General features: G+C 38.1%; 1 protein-coding gene and 1 long non-coding RNA gene across 24 annotated transcripts in view; both read left to right on the top strand.

The window, feature by feature from the left end:
- Positions 1 to 17,344, top strand: part of ABI1 (abl interactor 1) — a 152,256-nt gene that overhangs the window by 60,489 nt on the left and 74,423 nt on the right. The gene's annotated exons all lie outside the window — the stretch shown is intronic.
- Positions 1,681 to 5,002, top strand: LOC139080447 (uncharacterized). The gene is made up of 2 exons (XR_011534965.1): positions 1,681 to 1,833; positions 3,943 to 5,002. It is a non-coding gene; the product is annotated as an uncharacterized lncRNA (long non-coding RNA).

Raw genomic sequence — 17,344 nt, forward strand, 5'->3', positions numbered from 1 at the left:
ACTTCTTTGATTAGTATAGCTTTGTGATGTAGTTTAAAATCAGAAAGTGTGATACCTCTAGCTCTGTTCTTCTTGGTCAAGATTGCTTTGGCTATTCAGGATATATTATAATCTATAGAAAATTCAGGATTGGTTTTTCTATCTGTGAAAAATGCCATTGGAATTTTGATAGAGATTGCATTGAACCTGTAGATGACATTGGGTAGTGTGGACATTTTAACAATATTAATTTTTCCAATCCATGAACACAGGATATCTTTCCATTTATTTGTGTCTTTAATTTCTTTCATCAAAACCTTATAGTTTTCACAGTACAGATAGCTCTCACCTCCTTGGTTAAATTTATTCCTGTGTATTTTATTTTTTTTTTTTTGATGTTATTATATAGCATCAATACAAATGCAATACAAAAAAATTGTATTTTATTGTTTTTGATGTTTTGTATGCTCTTTATGGGATTTAAGAAAATTTTTTTCAGGTATTTTATTGTTACTGTACTGAATTGCAACTGATTTCTGTGTGCTGATTTTGTTTCCTGCAAGTTTACTGAGTTGTCTTATTAGTTACATTTTTTTGGTGCAGTCTTTAGGATTTTGTGTATATATATAAGAGAGAGAGAGAGCATATCATCTGCAAACAGAGAGAATTTTACTCTTTCCTTTTCAATTTGGATGCCATTTATTTCTTTTTCTTGCCTGATTGCTCTCGCTAGGACGTTGAGTACAGTGTAGAATGAGGGTAATGAGAGTGGGCGCCTTTGTCTTGTTCCTGATCTTAGAGGAAAAGCTTTCAACCTTTCATCTTAGACCATTATGTTAGCAGTGGGCTTGTCATATATGGCCTTCATTATGTTAAGGTAAGTTCCTTCTATATCCAATTTGTTGAGAGTTTTTTATCATGAAAGGATTTTGAATTTTGTCAAATACTTTTTCTGCATCTATTGAGATGATCATATGATTTTTATCTTTCATTCTATTAATGTGTATCACACTTACTGATTTGCACTTCTTGAACCATCCTTGCATCTTAGGGGTAAATCCTGCTTGATCAAGGTGTATGAGCCTTTTAATGTGCTGTTGAATTCTATTTGCTAATATTTGTTGAGATTTTTGGCATGTATATTCATCAGGGATATTGGCCTGTAGTTTTCTTTTCTTGTGGTGTCCTTATCTGGTTTTGGTATCAGGATAACACTGGCAATGTAAAATGAGTTTGGGAGTGTTCCTCTTCAGTTTTTTGGAAGAGTCTGAGAAAGATTGATGTTAATTTTTCTTTAAATGTTCAGTAGAATTCACCAGGGAAACCGTATGATAATGGGCTTTTCTTTTTTGGGAGATTTTTCATTATTGATTAAATCTCCTTACTTGTTATTGGTCTGTTCAGATTTTCGTGATTCACTCTTGGTAGTTTGTATATTTCTAGGAATTTATCCATTTCTTTTAGGTTATCCATCTTGTTGGTGTATAATTGTTTATCAGAATCTCATGATTTTTTATGTTTCTGTGGTTTGAGTTGTAATGTCTCCTCTTTCATTCCTGATTTATTTATTCAAGTTTTTTTCTTAGTCTTGCTCAAAGTTTGTCAATTTAGTTTGTCTCTTCAAAAAGCCAGGTCTTAGTATTGTTGATCTTTGCTCTTGTTTTTCTGTTTCTGTTTCATTTGTTTCCTCTCTGATCTTTGCTCTTTCCTTCTTCCTGCTAACTTTGGGCTTAGTTTGTTCTTTTTTTCCCCAGTTCCTTGAGGTGTAAAGTTAGGTTATCTGAGATCTTTTTTTTCTTCATGTAGATGTTACTGCCCTCTTAGAACTGCTTTTGCTGCATCCCATAAATTTTGGTAAGTTACATGTCCAGTTTGTTTCAAGATATCTTTTGATTTCTCTTTTGGTTTCTTCTTTGACCTATTGGTTGTTAAGGCCTGTGTTATTTAATTTCTACATATTTGTGAACTTTCCAGTTTTCTTCCTGTTATTGATACCTAGTTTCATACCATTGTGGTTAGAAAAGATATGTGGTATGATTTCAGTCTTCTTAAATTTGATAAGACTTATTTCATGACCTAACATATGATCCGTCCTGGAGAATGATCTCTGAGTGCTTGAGAGGAATGTGTATTCTGCTGCTGTTGGATAGAATATACTTACTTTTACCAGTGTATTGTATATTTTCATGTTACTAATTAGCATCCTTTTGTTTCATCTTGAAGAACTCTTTCTTTCAGCATTTCTTGTAAAGCAGGTCTAGTGGTGATGAACTCCCTCAGCTTTTTCTTGTCTGGAAAAGTCTTTCCTTAATGTCTAAGGACAACTTTGGTGGATAAAAAGTATTTGTAGTTGGTAGTTTTTTCTTTCACCGCTTTGAATATATCATCCCACTCTCTCCTGACCAGTAAGGTTTCTGCTGAGAAATCTATTGATAGCCGTATGGGGATTCTCTTGTAGGCGACAGCTTCTTTTTCCCTTTTTGCTTTTCATTCTCTCTGTCTTTGATTTTTGACAAATTCGTTATAATGTGACTTAGAGAATATCTCTTTGGGGTGAATTTGTTTGGGGACCTGTGAGTTTCATGAAGTTGGATGTCCAGATCTCTCCCTAGATTTGGGAAATTCTATTATTTCTTTAAGTTTCTTCCCCTCTTTTCCCTCTCGTCTCCTTACAGGACTTCAATTATCTGGAAAAAAATTTTTATGGTATCCTAAAAATCACGTAGGCTTATTTTCATTTCTTTGTTCTCCTGTGACTGGATAATTTCAAAGTTCCTGTCTTATATTTCACAGATTCTTTCTTCCAGTTGATCCAAGCTGATATTGATGCTCTCTGTTGCATTTTTAAATTTCATTCATTGTATTCTTCAGCTCTGGAATTTCTGTTTCTTCTTATAATTTCTATCTCTTTGTTAAACTTCTTACTTTTTTCTTGTATTGTTTTTACTGATTTCATTAAATTATCTTTCTGTTTTCTTGTTGTCCATTGGGCTTCCTTGAAACAGCTATTTTGAGTTCTTTACCAGGTAAATTGTGGATCTCTGTGTCTTTGGGGTTGCTTACTGGAAAATTATTGTGAACCTTTGATGGTGTCATTTTTTCTTGAATTGTTCTTTGAATTCCTGCATTGCAGTCTTCACATTTGAAATAGCAGTCACCTCCTCCAGTCTTTGCTGAATGACTTGAGGAGAGAAATATTTTCTGTCAGCTCTCCTAGGGATTCTGAGGCTTTCAGAGATCCTCTCTGGATATACCTGCTCCACATTTCTTTCTCCTCCTTGTAGCAGAATTCTTAAGTTTGTGTTCCTTCTCTTGATCCTGCAAAGCACCAGGCTCAGTACTCACAGCCTCCTCTGCTTCCCTATGGCTGGTGCTACATGCTCAAGTTGATGGTGTCTCCCAGGCCTGCTGTTTCTGGCTGACTTTCTGCACCTGCTCACTAGCCTTTTGCAAAAGCTCACTCTCGCCAGTGTCAGGCACACCCACAGGGAGGCAGCCATGAGGTGAGGGTGTGTGTAGGTCAGGCACGCAGGGTACTAATGGTGCCTGTGGAGCAGCTCGGGGGGATCCACAGACAAAGCCTCCCTGGCAGTTTGTGGCCAGGTCTCATGATGGAGTCCATGACGTGCTTAGTGGGATCCACATCCCTTTGATAATGTTCTGTTCTGAGCTCTGTCTGCTGGTCCCAGCTGCTCACCAATCCCTAGTCATGCAGCTCATGAGTCAGAGTGTTCTGGATGGGCAAGAGAGAAATGGGCTTCTTTGGCAGTGTGTTGCACAGGTAGGGAAGCTACGTGCTGCATCACACACTCTCGCTTTACCTCATGTGAGAAATCATTGGCTCAGAAGGGCTCTTTTGCCGCTGGGAGGGCCTAAGGTGGGAGGGATGAGGTGGGTAAAGTCAAACTGTTCCTCTTACCCTTTGCAGTGCATCTTATCTGATATTTTTCTTTTTTGCTCTAGTGCTATGCTGGAACTTCTCCACTGGACTCCTGGACTTCCACAGATGTTCTCCTTTCTGTGGGTGATTGTCTAAATTAGTGTTCTCCAGGAGCTCCTGGACTGTGGCTGTGAGGGGCTGGAGCCAGTTCACAGGCTACTTGAGGGTCCATATCCAGGACCCATGTCTGTATGTCTGTTTCCTGATGCCTTGATGGATGAGAGTCTTCTCAAGTCCCTTGGCATTTGGTGCTGGTGTCAGAACCAAAGCCAAATGGGGCTGTAGCCGAGTCCTCTGGTACAAAGCTATCTCCAAGTCTATAACTGATACCATGGTGGAGTTGGCTGCCTGGGTGCGGACCTGTCTTCTTTTTTTTTTTTTTTTTTAAGATTTTATTTTTTTTCCTTTTTCTCCCCAAAGCCCCCTGGTACATAGTTGTATATTCTTCGTTGTGGGTCCTTCCAGTTCTGGCATGTGGGACGCTGCCCCAGCGTGGTCTGATGAGCAGTGCCATGTCCGCGCCCAGGATTTGAACTGACAAAACACTGGGCCGCCTGCAGCGGAGTGCGCGAACCCAACCACTCGGCCACGGGGCCAGCCCCCGGACCTGTCTTCTTAAAGGCTCTCCTAGACCCTGGAGTGCCCTGGGGTTTCACAGTCTCCTCTCTGGATCCCACAGCTCCCACAAAAGCACTTTTGTCCATGCATGGATGCCACATTGTTGTTGAAGGTGGATATGATGAGGGACATCATATTTGGCTGTCTTGCTGACATGACGTTCCCATGTAAACCTGATCACTTTGTTGATGTTCACAGAATAACTTGCTGGGATTTTGATTGGGATTGTACTGAATCTATAGATCAAGTTGGGAAGAAGTGATATCTTGACAGTATTGAGTCTTTCTATCCATGACCATGGAATATCTCTGCATTTACTTAATTCTTTGATTTCTTTCATCAGAATTTTGTAGTTTTCCTCATATAGATCTTGTACATATTTTGTTAGATGGCTTTCTTTTTAATGCTATTGCATCCCCTTAATTGGTATTTAGAGCTTTAATTAATTAAATTATTTGGTTTGGATTCAGTGTCTGATAATTTATTAATAAAATATTTTTCCCTTTTTTGAGTCTCTTCCTATTTTATAACCAGTGAGTGTGAATTCTGTTCACATCTCAGATTTTTTGGAATAGCTATAAGAATGATCCTACATCTCGGATTTTTTTGAAATAGCTATAATTCAGAAAACTTGGTTGATTTTAATAATTGGTTGATTTTTATAGTTTTGTAAATCTTATACTTTTATATACAGATTAAGAAATTAGAGTAAACATAGTTTGTCACCTAGAGTCATACTGGTCCTGATTTTTAGTTTGGAAAATGTGGTTAATGAATCACTGGGATGGAGACAGCCAAGACTGATTCTGTGAGACTGTATTGTGAGCTGGTCTAAGTGAGAAAATAAGCAGAGTCAGTGGTAGGACAAGGTACTTTTGTTGGAATTTATAGAACCTTGACTTTTTTTTTTTTTTTAAAGATTTTATTTTTTCCTTTTTCTCCCCAAAGCCCCCCAGCACATAGTTGCATATTTTCCGTTGTGGGTCCTTCCAGCTGTGGCATATGGGACGCCGCCCCAGCGTGGCTTGATGAGCAGTGCCATGTCTGTGGCCAGGATTCGAACCAACGAATCACTGGGCCGCCTGCAGCGGAGCGCGCGAACCCAACCACTCGGCCACGGGGCCAGCCCCCCTAGAACCTTGACTTTTTAAGCAGAAATACTTAGTTTTTCTCAAGTCAGTTAATTAAGGGTGGTGCTGATTGTGACAGTATTAATTTCTACCCTACCTAGTAGTTTGTAAAGTGGTGCATTAAGTCATTTCCTAGTGAAGTCACATTTATTTGGGTATGAATTAAAGATGTGAATTTGTTACTTTAGTAAGGAGTAACTTAGAAAAGTGTTAAATGTTTAATTTTTGTTTCTTTCATTTATGGAACCCCTATATAGAGCGTTAATTGTTTCATAGATCAAAAACATTCTCAGCTCTCCTGAGGAAGTCAGCTTTCTCATTCTGTTCTCTTTTCCCTTCCAGTTAATTAAAATTCATGTGGTATACAAATTAGTTAATGATGACCTGGAGTGGTTCATCGTAGAGGAAATACTTTAGTAGTCTCACTCTGACACGCTGACCTATACTTTGTTCACTCTTGAATTAGAGACTGGGAGGCAGTGTGGCATCGTGGAAGACCATGGCCTTTGGAGACTCTGTCCCTTCCTAGCAGTGCTACTTTGGGGCAAGTTACTTAACCTCACCATGTTTCTTTTTCCTCATTGTTAGTTAGTCTAAGTGGGGTATTTAACATAAAGACGCCTTTCTTTTCTGTGGTACAGAGCGCATGTTGCAACAGAATTCCTGTCTTCATTCTTATGTTCTCCACATTTTCTCAATCCACTTTATAAAACCAACTGAAGTGATCTTTCAAAAGCCAAAATTAGTCATATCTTTTCTTCCTGAAAATCCTTCAGTAGTTCCCCCTTTAGCCTCAGGATAAAGTCCAAATTCCTCTGGGGCCTGTAGGATTTCTCTAACTTTGTGGTATTTCCCCCTTGGGCCTGCTGACTACTTAAGCTCGATCACCTCCAAGCTAAGACTCTTGTTCATTTCATTCTGCTTGGAACCTGATCTTTCTGCTCTTTGCCCTTCCCCTTCCAGACCCCCAAGCTGCTTCTGTTGGTCGAAACATTAGGTGACATAAAATTCCTATCCCTTAAGTGCATATGACAAGATTAAGAGCTATGTAAAGGCCGTTGGACTAGGATTCAGACCCAGATTCTAGTACTTGCTCCTCCATTTACTAGTTAGGGGATCCTTGGACAAATTAATATCTCTGACCTTTATCTAGTGCTTTCATCTGTGAAACCAGGATACCTGCTTAGTTTACTGTATGAAAATGCTTTGAAAACTAAATAGTTACACATAACTGTTAAAAGTATTACTATCAAGAGTATATTTTGGGTATTTGTAAGAAGGCTATATTTCCTAATGTTTGAGGAGAAAAATGATGCTATGGATTGAATTGTTTCTCTTCCTCCACCCCAAATTTATATGTTGAAGCTAACCCCCCATGTGATTATAGTGGATATAGGGCTTTTACAGAGGTGATTAAGGTTAAATGAGGTAATAGGGTGGAGCTCTGATCCAACAGAACTGGGGTCCTTATAAAAGGAGAAGAGACACCAGAGAGTGGTTTCTCTCCACTGCGTGAGGACACAGCAAGAAGGTGGCCGTCTGCAAGCCAGGAAGAGAGCTCTCACCAGAAACAGAATCCTTATCTTGGATTTTCTATCCTCTAGAACTATGAGAAAATAAATTTCTGTTGTTTAAGTCACTCAGTCTGTAGTATGTTGTCATGGCAGCCTGAGCAGAGTAAAACAGCTTATAGTCGGCCCTCCATATCCTTGGATGTGGATTCAGCCAAACATGAATTGAAAGGCCTGTGATGCTTGTGTCTGTACTAAACATGTAAAGACTTTTTTTGCTTGTTGTGATTCCCTAAATGATACAGTATAACAGCTATTTACATTGTATTAAGAATTATAAGTAATCTGGAGATGATTTAAAGTATATGGGAGGGTCTGTGTAGGTTATATGAAAATATTATGCCATTTTATATAAGGAACTTGAGCATTCTACGATTTGATATCCGATGGGGGTCCTGAAACCAATCCCCTGTGGATATGGAGGGATGACTTTAATTGCCTCGTGGGCAGGGCAAACTAGACTGATTTCTCAGATTAACATTTTAATGAGTAACACAGTCAGCTGTAAATTAGTGGACTGGTTTAGAAAATAGCCTTGGTAATTTGGGAGTTACCCTAATAGATTTTTTGTCTATATGACTAGGAGTATTACTATAAATTGTTACTTTCAAGTTTAACCAAGACCCTTTTTTTGAAACTTACTCTTCCCCTCCCCTGTATAAAAGTTAACTATTTAGGATGCGTTTGGTGATAAAGTTAGGCTTAAACAGTAAGGAACATTTATTATTTTATATCACAAGAAATTCCAAGTTAAGATTGTCCCAGGGTTGGTTAATTCTTTATCTCAGTGTCATCAAGGATTCAAATTCTTTCTGTTTTCCCCCTCATGCTTAGTGGGGTGATAGTGAGGTATTATTAGCCTTATTCTCAGTCTCCTGATACCTGCAAGATGGTTGCAGTAAAAATGTTTCATGGCTATTGTAGAACATTTGGAGATGTCACAAAAGGATAAGGATAAAAACACAAATGATTTATAATCCAACTGTTAACATGCTGATATATCTCCTTTCATTTTCTAGTGAGTTAGTTTGTATCAGTATTAATTATACCAAACAAAATTTGATCACATTATATACAGATGTATATTCTGGGTTTTTTTCCATTAAGATTATATCCTTAGAATTCTCTTAGTAAAAATAATCATTTTTTTTCCTGATTATTGAAGTAATATTACGATCATTGAAAAAATTGGATACAGAAAAATATAAGGAATATTAAAAACTACCCATATCTCACCACCCAGAGATATTATCCCTAATATATTCATATATTTTCTTTTAGACATTTTCTGTTTGTATGTGTACACATTTCTTTAAAGAATACGTAATCATTTTATAACCTGCTTTTCTTACTGGATATTTTATATACCTTCCCTTGTGGTTCATGCTCCTTCTTCTTTGCTTCTTCACTCTCAGCCCACACCTATAGCCTCATGAGGAGTTCCAGTTGACCGAGGAGAAAAAACTTAGTTTACATATAATTCTACATCCTATGCTGGTACCACCTGAAGATGGATATCCGTAGCACTGTGGCCACACTCAGTGGTGACCCAGAAGGGCCGTGGTGAATGGAAATTCTCCCAGTGGGTGGAACTTTGAGCAGCGCACCTGGTTGTTCATTTTGCCTGGAAAGAGAGATGGTTCGAGATGTGGATCCACTCTTTCATGGCAGTAGCTAATAGTTTGGCTAATTCATTGTGGACTTGGAAGGAACATAATTAGGAATATGGGGAATGGATGTGTAGATATGCTTCTGAATAGACACAGAGTAATATTTGTGTTCATTGCGCATGCCCATCAAAGAGCAATCTTAGCAGGGAAGGATCTTAATAACCAGGTGGACAAGACATCACTTCTGGATTTCAACCTCTTTTCCCATCCACCTGTATCCTTGCCCAGTGGGCTCATGAAAAAGACGCCATGGGAGCAGGCGTGGAGGTTACGCATGTGCTCAGCATCATGGAGACCAGTCTGGCTACCTCTACAGCTGAATGACTGTCTTGCCACTAGCAGAGAGACGATCGTGATCCCTGAGATAGAACCATTCCTCTAGAGGGACCAGCCAGACATCTAGTGGCAGGTGGCTTGCCTTGGACTGCTTCCATGGTAGAAAGGATACCACTTTGTTCTCCCTGATATAATTACTTACTCTGGGTATGGATTTGCCATCCTTCCTTGCGTTATTTCTGCCAAAACTATTTGTGACTTGTAGAATACCTTAATTATCTCTTGATATTTCATATCACATTGCCTCTGACCAAGCAATTCATTTCACAGCAAGTGAAAAGTGGCATTCATGGAATTCCTGGTCTTACCATGTTCCTGATTACCCTGAAGCCGCTGAATTGATAGAATAGTGGAATGTCCTTTTGAAGACTCACTGCACTAGCTGGTGGCAGTTCTTTGCAGTGCTAGGGTAATGGTCTCTAAGATGTGGTCTAGTCTCTGAATCAGCCACCAGTGTGTGGTGGTGTTTCTCTTGTAGCCAGCATTTGTACGTCAGAGAATCAAGGGCTTGAAGTGGAGTGAACTCCTTTTACTGTTACCCCTAATGATCCGCTAGCAAAATTTTTGCTGCTTTTCTCCACAACTCTTGGATATGCTAGTTTAGAGTTCTTAGTTCTAAAGATAGGAACACTTTTATTGAGGAACACAGCATTGATTCTCTTAAACTAAAAGTTGAGCACCTGGCCACTTTGGCCTTCTCATGCCAGTGAAACAGGCAAAGCAGGAGGAGATTACTCTATTGGTTAGGGTGATTGATCCTGACTCTCAAGTGGAAATTGGATTGCTACTACACAATGTCCTATGATAAAAGTTAAAGGAAAACTAAAACAGCCCAATACAGGCAGGGCTGCTAATAGCAGAGAAGGTTTGAGTCAACCCACCAGGCAAGGAACAATACCCTGATGAGATGATTGCTGAGGACAAATGGAATATGTGATGGATAGTAGGAGAAGAAAATTATAAACACCAGCTATGATGACCTTATGACTAGAGAATGAAAACTCTAGTAGTTATGAATATTTCTTCGGTACCGTAATATTTGCGTATATATTAACCAATTCTTTTTCTCTTACTCGCTCCTCCCCTCCAAGTTCTCTTAAGACATGTTAATAGTGGTTAACCTTGTGAAAAAAAATAGTGGTTAACCTTGTATTTTGGTATTTAAGTAACAGGATGTCAGAGGGGAAGTACAACTCAGCTAGCTAGAAAAGGAATAAACATTACTCAAAGAGAAAGTAGACTTTGTATTCTCTTGGGGAGATAGCATCTTTTTAGTTGTTTGAGGGATGGGTCGTATCCTGTTAGACTGAATCCTGATTTTGCTGTTGTCTTTATTCAAGAGTTCATAAGTAAAGAGGGGTGTATGTGTACCATATTGACAGAGGGTACTTGGTCGTTTGCCCTATGTCATTTGACTTAAGCTGGAACTTTGTGTCTCCTCGTTCCGTAGTATGGTTCCATCTTTGCATGGTTGTGGGCTAGAATTGCACAAAAGAGAATTTGTGTAAGCAGCACTCACTAACCTCTGAAAGTTTTTGTGGTTAGATGAAGTGAGAGATGCAAAGGTTGGTTTCAGTGTGACCTTGGTCTCCTTTGCTTTGCATCCAACTGTTTTTCCTGGTTGCTGACAATTTGGTCAACAGCAGCCTCAGGACCACTCACCTGGTGGGAGACCTACAGAGGCACAGCTTCCCAGATCTCCCCATGAGACTTTCCTTTGCAGTCCCATTTCTTTTAATTCCTCTGTTTCCTTGTTGACTTTCTGTCTGGATGATCCATCCGTTGATGTGAGTGGAGCGTTGAGGTCCCCTACTATTATTGTTTTGTTGTTAATGTCTCCTTTTAGATTTGCTAATAGTTGCTTTATGTACTTTGGTGCTCCTGTGTTGCGTGCATAGATATTTATAAGCGTTATGTCTTCTTGGTGGAATGTCCCTTTTATCATTATATACTGCCTCTCTTTGTCTTTCTTTACCTGTTTTATCTTGAAGTCTACTTTGTCTGATATAAGTATGGCAACACCTGCTGTCTTTTGTTTGCCATTAGCTTGGAGTATTGTCTTCCATCCCTTCACTTTGAGGCTTTGTTTGTTGTTGGAGCTGAGATGTGTTTCCTGGAGGCAGCATATTGTTGGGTCATGTTTTTTAATTCATTGCTCCACTCTGTGTCTGTTGATGGGAGAATTCAATCTATTTACATTTAGAGTGATTATTGATATATAAGGGCCTAATGCTGCCATTTTATCAGTCATTATCCAGTTCTCCATTTCCTTTGTTTCTCGTCCTGTGTATTTCGGACTACCAATTTGGTTAAGTAGTTTTCTGTGCTGCTTTTCTTAGTTTTCTCTTTATTTATTATTTGTATCTCTGTTCTACTTATTTGTTTAGTGGTCACCATGAGGTTTGTATGAAAAATCTCATAGATGAGAGAGTCTGTTTTCTGATAACCTCTTGTTTCCTTAGACAAAGCTGATTCAGTCCCTTTCCTCTTCCCCTCCTAAGTTGTTTTTGTCATATCTTATTCCATCTTGTGTTGTGAGTTGATGGTTAAAATGACAAGATTATATTTGTTTATGGTATTTTCCTTCCCTTTATCTTTAATGTTATACGTGAGTGTTTGCTAACCTGTTCTGATGGATAGCTGTAATTTTCTGATTTTGTCTACCTATTTATCTACTTACTCAGGGCTTTGTAACCCGTTTCTTCTTTTTTTTTTCCAGGTATGAGGGCTTTCTTGAGGATTGCTTGTAGGAGGAGTCTTGTGATGAACTCCCTTAGCTTTTGTTTATCTGGGAACGTTTTTATGTCTCCATTGTATCTGAAGGATATTATCACTGGGTAGAGTATTCTTGGCTGAAAGTTTTTGTCTTTCAAAGATTTGAATAGATCATTCCATTCTCTCCTAGCCAGTAAAGTTTCTGCTGAGAAATCAGCTGAAAGTCTGATAGGGGTTCCTTTGTAAGTTATTTTTTTCTGCCTTGCTGCCCTTAATATTTTTCTTTATTATTGACTTTTGCCAGCTTCACTACTTTATGCCTTGCAGTAGGTCTTTTTACATTGATATAGTTAGGAGATTTGTTGGCCTTTTTCACTTGCATTTCCATCTCCTTCCCCAGGTTTGGGAAATTCTCTGCTATTATTTCTTTGAACAAGCTTTCTGCTCCATTCTCCTTCTCTTCTCCCTCTGGAATACCTATAATCCTTATGTTGCATTTCCTGATTGAGTCAGGTATTTCTTGGAGAATTTCTTCATTTCTTTTTTAGTCTTAGTTCTCCTCCTCCATCTGAAGCATTTCTATATTTCTGTCCTCAATAGTGCTGATTCAGTCCTCCATAATATCAGCTCTATTTTTCAGAGAATCCATATTCTTTATCTCATCCATTGTGTTTTTCATCTCCAGTTTTTCTGATTGGTTCTTTATAGTTTCAATCTCTTTTATGAAGAAGGTCCTGAATTCATTGAACTGTCTGCATGTTCTTGTAATTCATTGATTTTTTTTTTATGATAGCTATTTTTAATTCTGTGTCATTTAGATTATAGATTTCTGTGCCTTCAGGATTGATTTCTGGGTACTTGTCATTTTCCTTCTGGTCTGGGGATTTAATATCTTTTTTTTTCATGCTTCTACATGGCATGGCTTTGTGTTTCCTCATCGTGGTAGTGTTTGATTGCTGCTTCCACCTGTCGCCACGAGGCAGGGTTCAAGAGCTGCGTATTCTGAGCCTGCTGCAATCTGCGGCACAGCTCCCAGGTACTGAACTGGGGCACTGGGTTGGGGGGAGGGGCTCTTTCTTCCTCCTGTGTCATCTTGGGGGCTTCTCACTCTGCCGTCGCTATCTACTCTCCTGGGGTGTTAGCTTGATGAAGACACCCCCATGATAGCTAGTCACTTTTGTGTGAAACTTTCCCCTGGGCTGTGAGGGACCTCAGAGATTGATAGTGTTCCCATGGAGGGCTGCTGCCCCCTCCCCACTTTGCTCTTGGATTTGCATGCAGTCGCTGGGTCGCTGCCATTTGGCAAGGAAGAGAAGCTTTCTCTTACTTCGTTCCACTTTCTTGAGGAGGCTCCAGCACCTCCACCTTTTGATGTATGGCTTTGTGGGGATCTCAGACATCTTTTGTGTTGTGTGGATGTCCTTTGTTGGAGTATGAATGTCCTTTTTGCTGTGTCTTAGACAGGAGAGTTTACAGGGAGAGCTCACTCTACCATGATGCTCATGTCACAAGCTGCAGTCCCATTTCTGCAGCTGGATGTTTTTGGCTTCTTAGATTGACTGACTGATGACTCTCTGATCCTTCCTTCCCTCTTGGACCTTCACAGCTTTCTCAGCTGTTCCTATAATTGTGTAAGGTAAAATTCTATAAGAAATTTCTTATTTTGAAACTCATACTGGTTCTGCTTCCTATTTTGAGTCCTGACTTAATGCACTTTGCTTGTGGGTAAATAATCTGTATCACTTTTATTGACTACATGGTATTCCAGTATATGAATTTTTTTTATCAGCTGTCTTTTGCCATTTAGAATTTTTTCTAGTTTTTTCTTCCTGTTGTAAACAAAGGTATTGTGGACATCCTTGAACATACAGGTTTCTTTGCACTTGGTCTTTTATTTCTTTTGGGTAAATTTCTAGAAGTGAAGCATATATATGCATTTTAAAGAACTGTGATAAATATTGTCTAAATTGCACTTTCCAGCAGTATGTGAAAGTGCTTGCTCAAGGTACACTCTTGATCATCATTGCTCTTTCAATTCAATTTAAGGAGAAATTAGATTATATGAGAAGATAATTAGTTAAAATGGAAGGAGTTAATGGAAGGAAGTAAGTGTCTTGTACTAAGTATGAGATATATTCTGTCAGTAATATTTAAACGTAATTAATTTTGTCTTTAAATGTAGTTGCTCTTTCTAAAACTTCAGTTATTACAGGTTTTGCATTAAGCCTGTTTTTAGAAATATAAGTTTTGCAGTATGGTAAGGGATGGTAAAGGAATTAGTCTGGGATAAGTGTCATTGACTTAGGCTAGAATTATGGTAAAACTTAAAATTTCAGAATCTAGGCCTCTAGTTCTTAGAAATGCCCTGGGGATATAAATTGACTTGTAAAGGTTTAAAAACATATTTTACATAAGGGTTGAACTTGGAATTTTATGTAATAAGTATACTAGCTGTTTATTGTTCTGTGTTAGCTCTTCAGTTAAAGAAGAGAATGTGCCACCACTGCCATTCCAGTCCATGAAAATTGTGTGTCACAATAGGCAGCAGGGGCTTCCCCTAGATTTCGCTGGGAATGGAAGGGCTCATAGGTCTGTTAGCAGTTGCTTAAGTGGGAGGTGGTAGGGAGGAGCTGTGCTAAAGGCTTATGACGACTAGGTTTCAGCCTGAACTGTTAATGCAAAAATTTATTCTTTTTGCTGAATATTTGCTGTAACCTGGAGAGTTTCTTTTTATTTAGTTCTCAATTTTATTGGAATGGGAATTGTGTTGGAGAAAATTAGATCCTTTCAGTGTTAGCTGTATTGAGTATATGGATACAGTAATCCCCATGACTCCATGCTTAACAGGTTTATTTGTCAGTAGTGAACCACTGTTTGGCTGGTGTGCTCTCTTTTTTTCCTAATCATCTCATCCCTCTCCACAAAGTGATTATTTCCTCCTGGAAAGTTTCTCAGGTCTCAAACCAAACAAACCCTTAGGTTGGCCTTCAGCAAAGTAGATGTTTTGTTTTATGTACTTTATGGTATAGAAAACTCTTCCTATTACAGGTATGAAAACTTGAAGTTTTAAATCCTTCCCATTAGCACAAATGTCTTTTTTTTAAAAGAAGACCCTTAAACCAAGGAGTGTTCCTTATATGCTGTATTTTATCAGTTCTAAGAAAGTTCCTTGTCACCTCCCACATTTTGAACATTTCTGAAATTGGGATACATTTTGCAATTAATGATGTCCTTTAAAAGCTGTCAGCCAGGCAGCAGTTGTCATCGTTAGTACTTGTGCACAATTGGTTGTTTCTGCTGGTGCCTTACCTGGATTATTGCAACCTGTCAGCAAACCTTTTAAGAACTATTTGAGGAAAGAATAAAGTCCTGAGTCCTGGGTTTTGTTATTAAAGCGTTTTTTTGGCACCATCTGGTAAGATTAAGATAGCACTGGCACCAGAATTTGCAGAAGTGGTGTCAGAGCTTTGAAGGAGATCCTAGAAATAGTGGTGGAGTGTAGTTTTAAAAGATGTATCACCTGCAGTGGGAAGTTCACCCCATCTCCTGTGTAGTATTCTTGCCACTCTGTTTAATCTGAATCTAATCCTGAGGAACCAATCAGACAAATCCAGATTGTAGGACTTTCTATGAGACAACTGGCCTGGATTTTAAAAATAATGTCTATGTTTTGAAAGGAAAAAAGGTCAGGTTTGGTTGGGGGTGTTCTAGATTTAAGGAAACTAAATAGACGTGATTGTCAACAACTGTGAGCAATCTTTGGCTCTTGGGTCATACAAAATAAAAGATATAAAGGACATTTTTGGAAGTTGGGTAAATTTGAATATGAACTCTGTAGCAGGTACTATTCTTTATGATTAAGAGTAACAAAGTTCAACATCTAAATAAATCTGAAAAAGCATTTTGTATAAGTATAGAATAAAAATTCTTCATAAAAAAGTGTTTTGACACAATTGGGTTGGTGGGTTTTTTCCTAAGTGTTACATAAAAATGCTGCTGGTTTTAACAGTAGCGAGTTTGTTGGAGTCATTGAAATATGGTATCTTTTTGTAGATTTAGATTGTTTTTTAATGGATTGTGAGTGAAATGCTCCTATTATATGTATAATTGGGAAAACCTTATTTAAACATTTAAACTGTTCTGTGGGAAAAATACTGACTTTGGAAAAATTTCTGGGAGGTTTGGATTAGAGATAGGTTAAAAGTTATTAAAAAGATACGATGTAGTGACAGTTCTAGAAAGAGTGGGAGGAAAGTAAAGACAGAGAAGCAAAATGGTGGAAAACTTTGTTTTTTTAAAAAAATGTACATAGAACTCCAATTATGTTACTTAAGCAGAGTGATTAAACCACTTGTAGTTAGGACAGAGAGAAATTGTTGTTCCTCAAATAAAGCAAATTATTTTCACGTCCTCTTGGCAGACTTTAAGAAAGGGGTCAAAGTGAGTAAGAAAGAGAACATTTTAAGTTGTACTGTTATTCCGAAATGTTAATGTACAGGCCAGTGCTATAGGATATGTGCTAGACATAGGCTCTGTTTTCTATATAGGACATCTTTCAATATAATAGGGCTCTAACTTAGAAATGGTACTCTTAAAGTTAGCTTGTAGGTTAGTGTTTGGAACTTAATTATATAGTTAAAATGTTACAGTGAAGAGTTGGAAGAAAATCATTAGTTTTATTAAATTTGTAAAATGAATAGATAAGTACTTGTAATAACAGTGCTAGAGTTTGAGAGAAACAGATTTCAGGTAGAGCTAGAGCAAAATGACACTATCCATGTTTTGGTATTCATTTCATATGATAAAATATCTATATTAAAATGGATATTTTAAAGATATTTTCTAAGAAAAGGATTCTGAGTTCATTAAAAAATCAGTGAAACTTAATTTTTAATGTATTTTAGATATAAAACTTTGTAAGCATTATGAAACCAAGTAAAATAGGAATTTGTAAAACTAAATATGACACTTACTGAAGTTAAAAGACAGATACATGAGGTTATCTATTGTTCTTTCTACTTTTGTATATATTAGACTCTATACTAATTAGGGGAACAGTAGGAGATATTTGTAATTAGTTGTACATGTTTTCCTCTGAATTCCTACAACTACTAAATAATACCATCTCGTTTGATCATTTAGAGGAAGTTGGATTTGAATTGTTTTTTTTTTTTTACAGGGGAAGATTCACCGTAAGCTAAGATCTGTTGCCAGTCTTCCTCCCACAAGCCCCAGTACATAGTTGTGTATAGTTGTAAATTCTTCTGGTTCTTCTATGTGAGCGGCTGCCACAGCATGGCTACTACTGATAGACAAGTGATATGGTTCTGCACCTGGGAACCAAACCCAGGCCGCTGAAGCAGAGCATGCCAAACTTTAACCACT

The sequence above is a fragment of the Equus przewalskii genome, chromosome 30, assembly GCF_037783145.1.
Source record: "Equus przewalskii isolate Varuska chromosome 30, EquPr2, whole genome shotgun sequence".
NCBI lineage: Eukaryota > Metazoa > Chordata > Mammalia > Perissodactyla > Equidae > Equus > Equus przewalskii.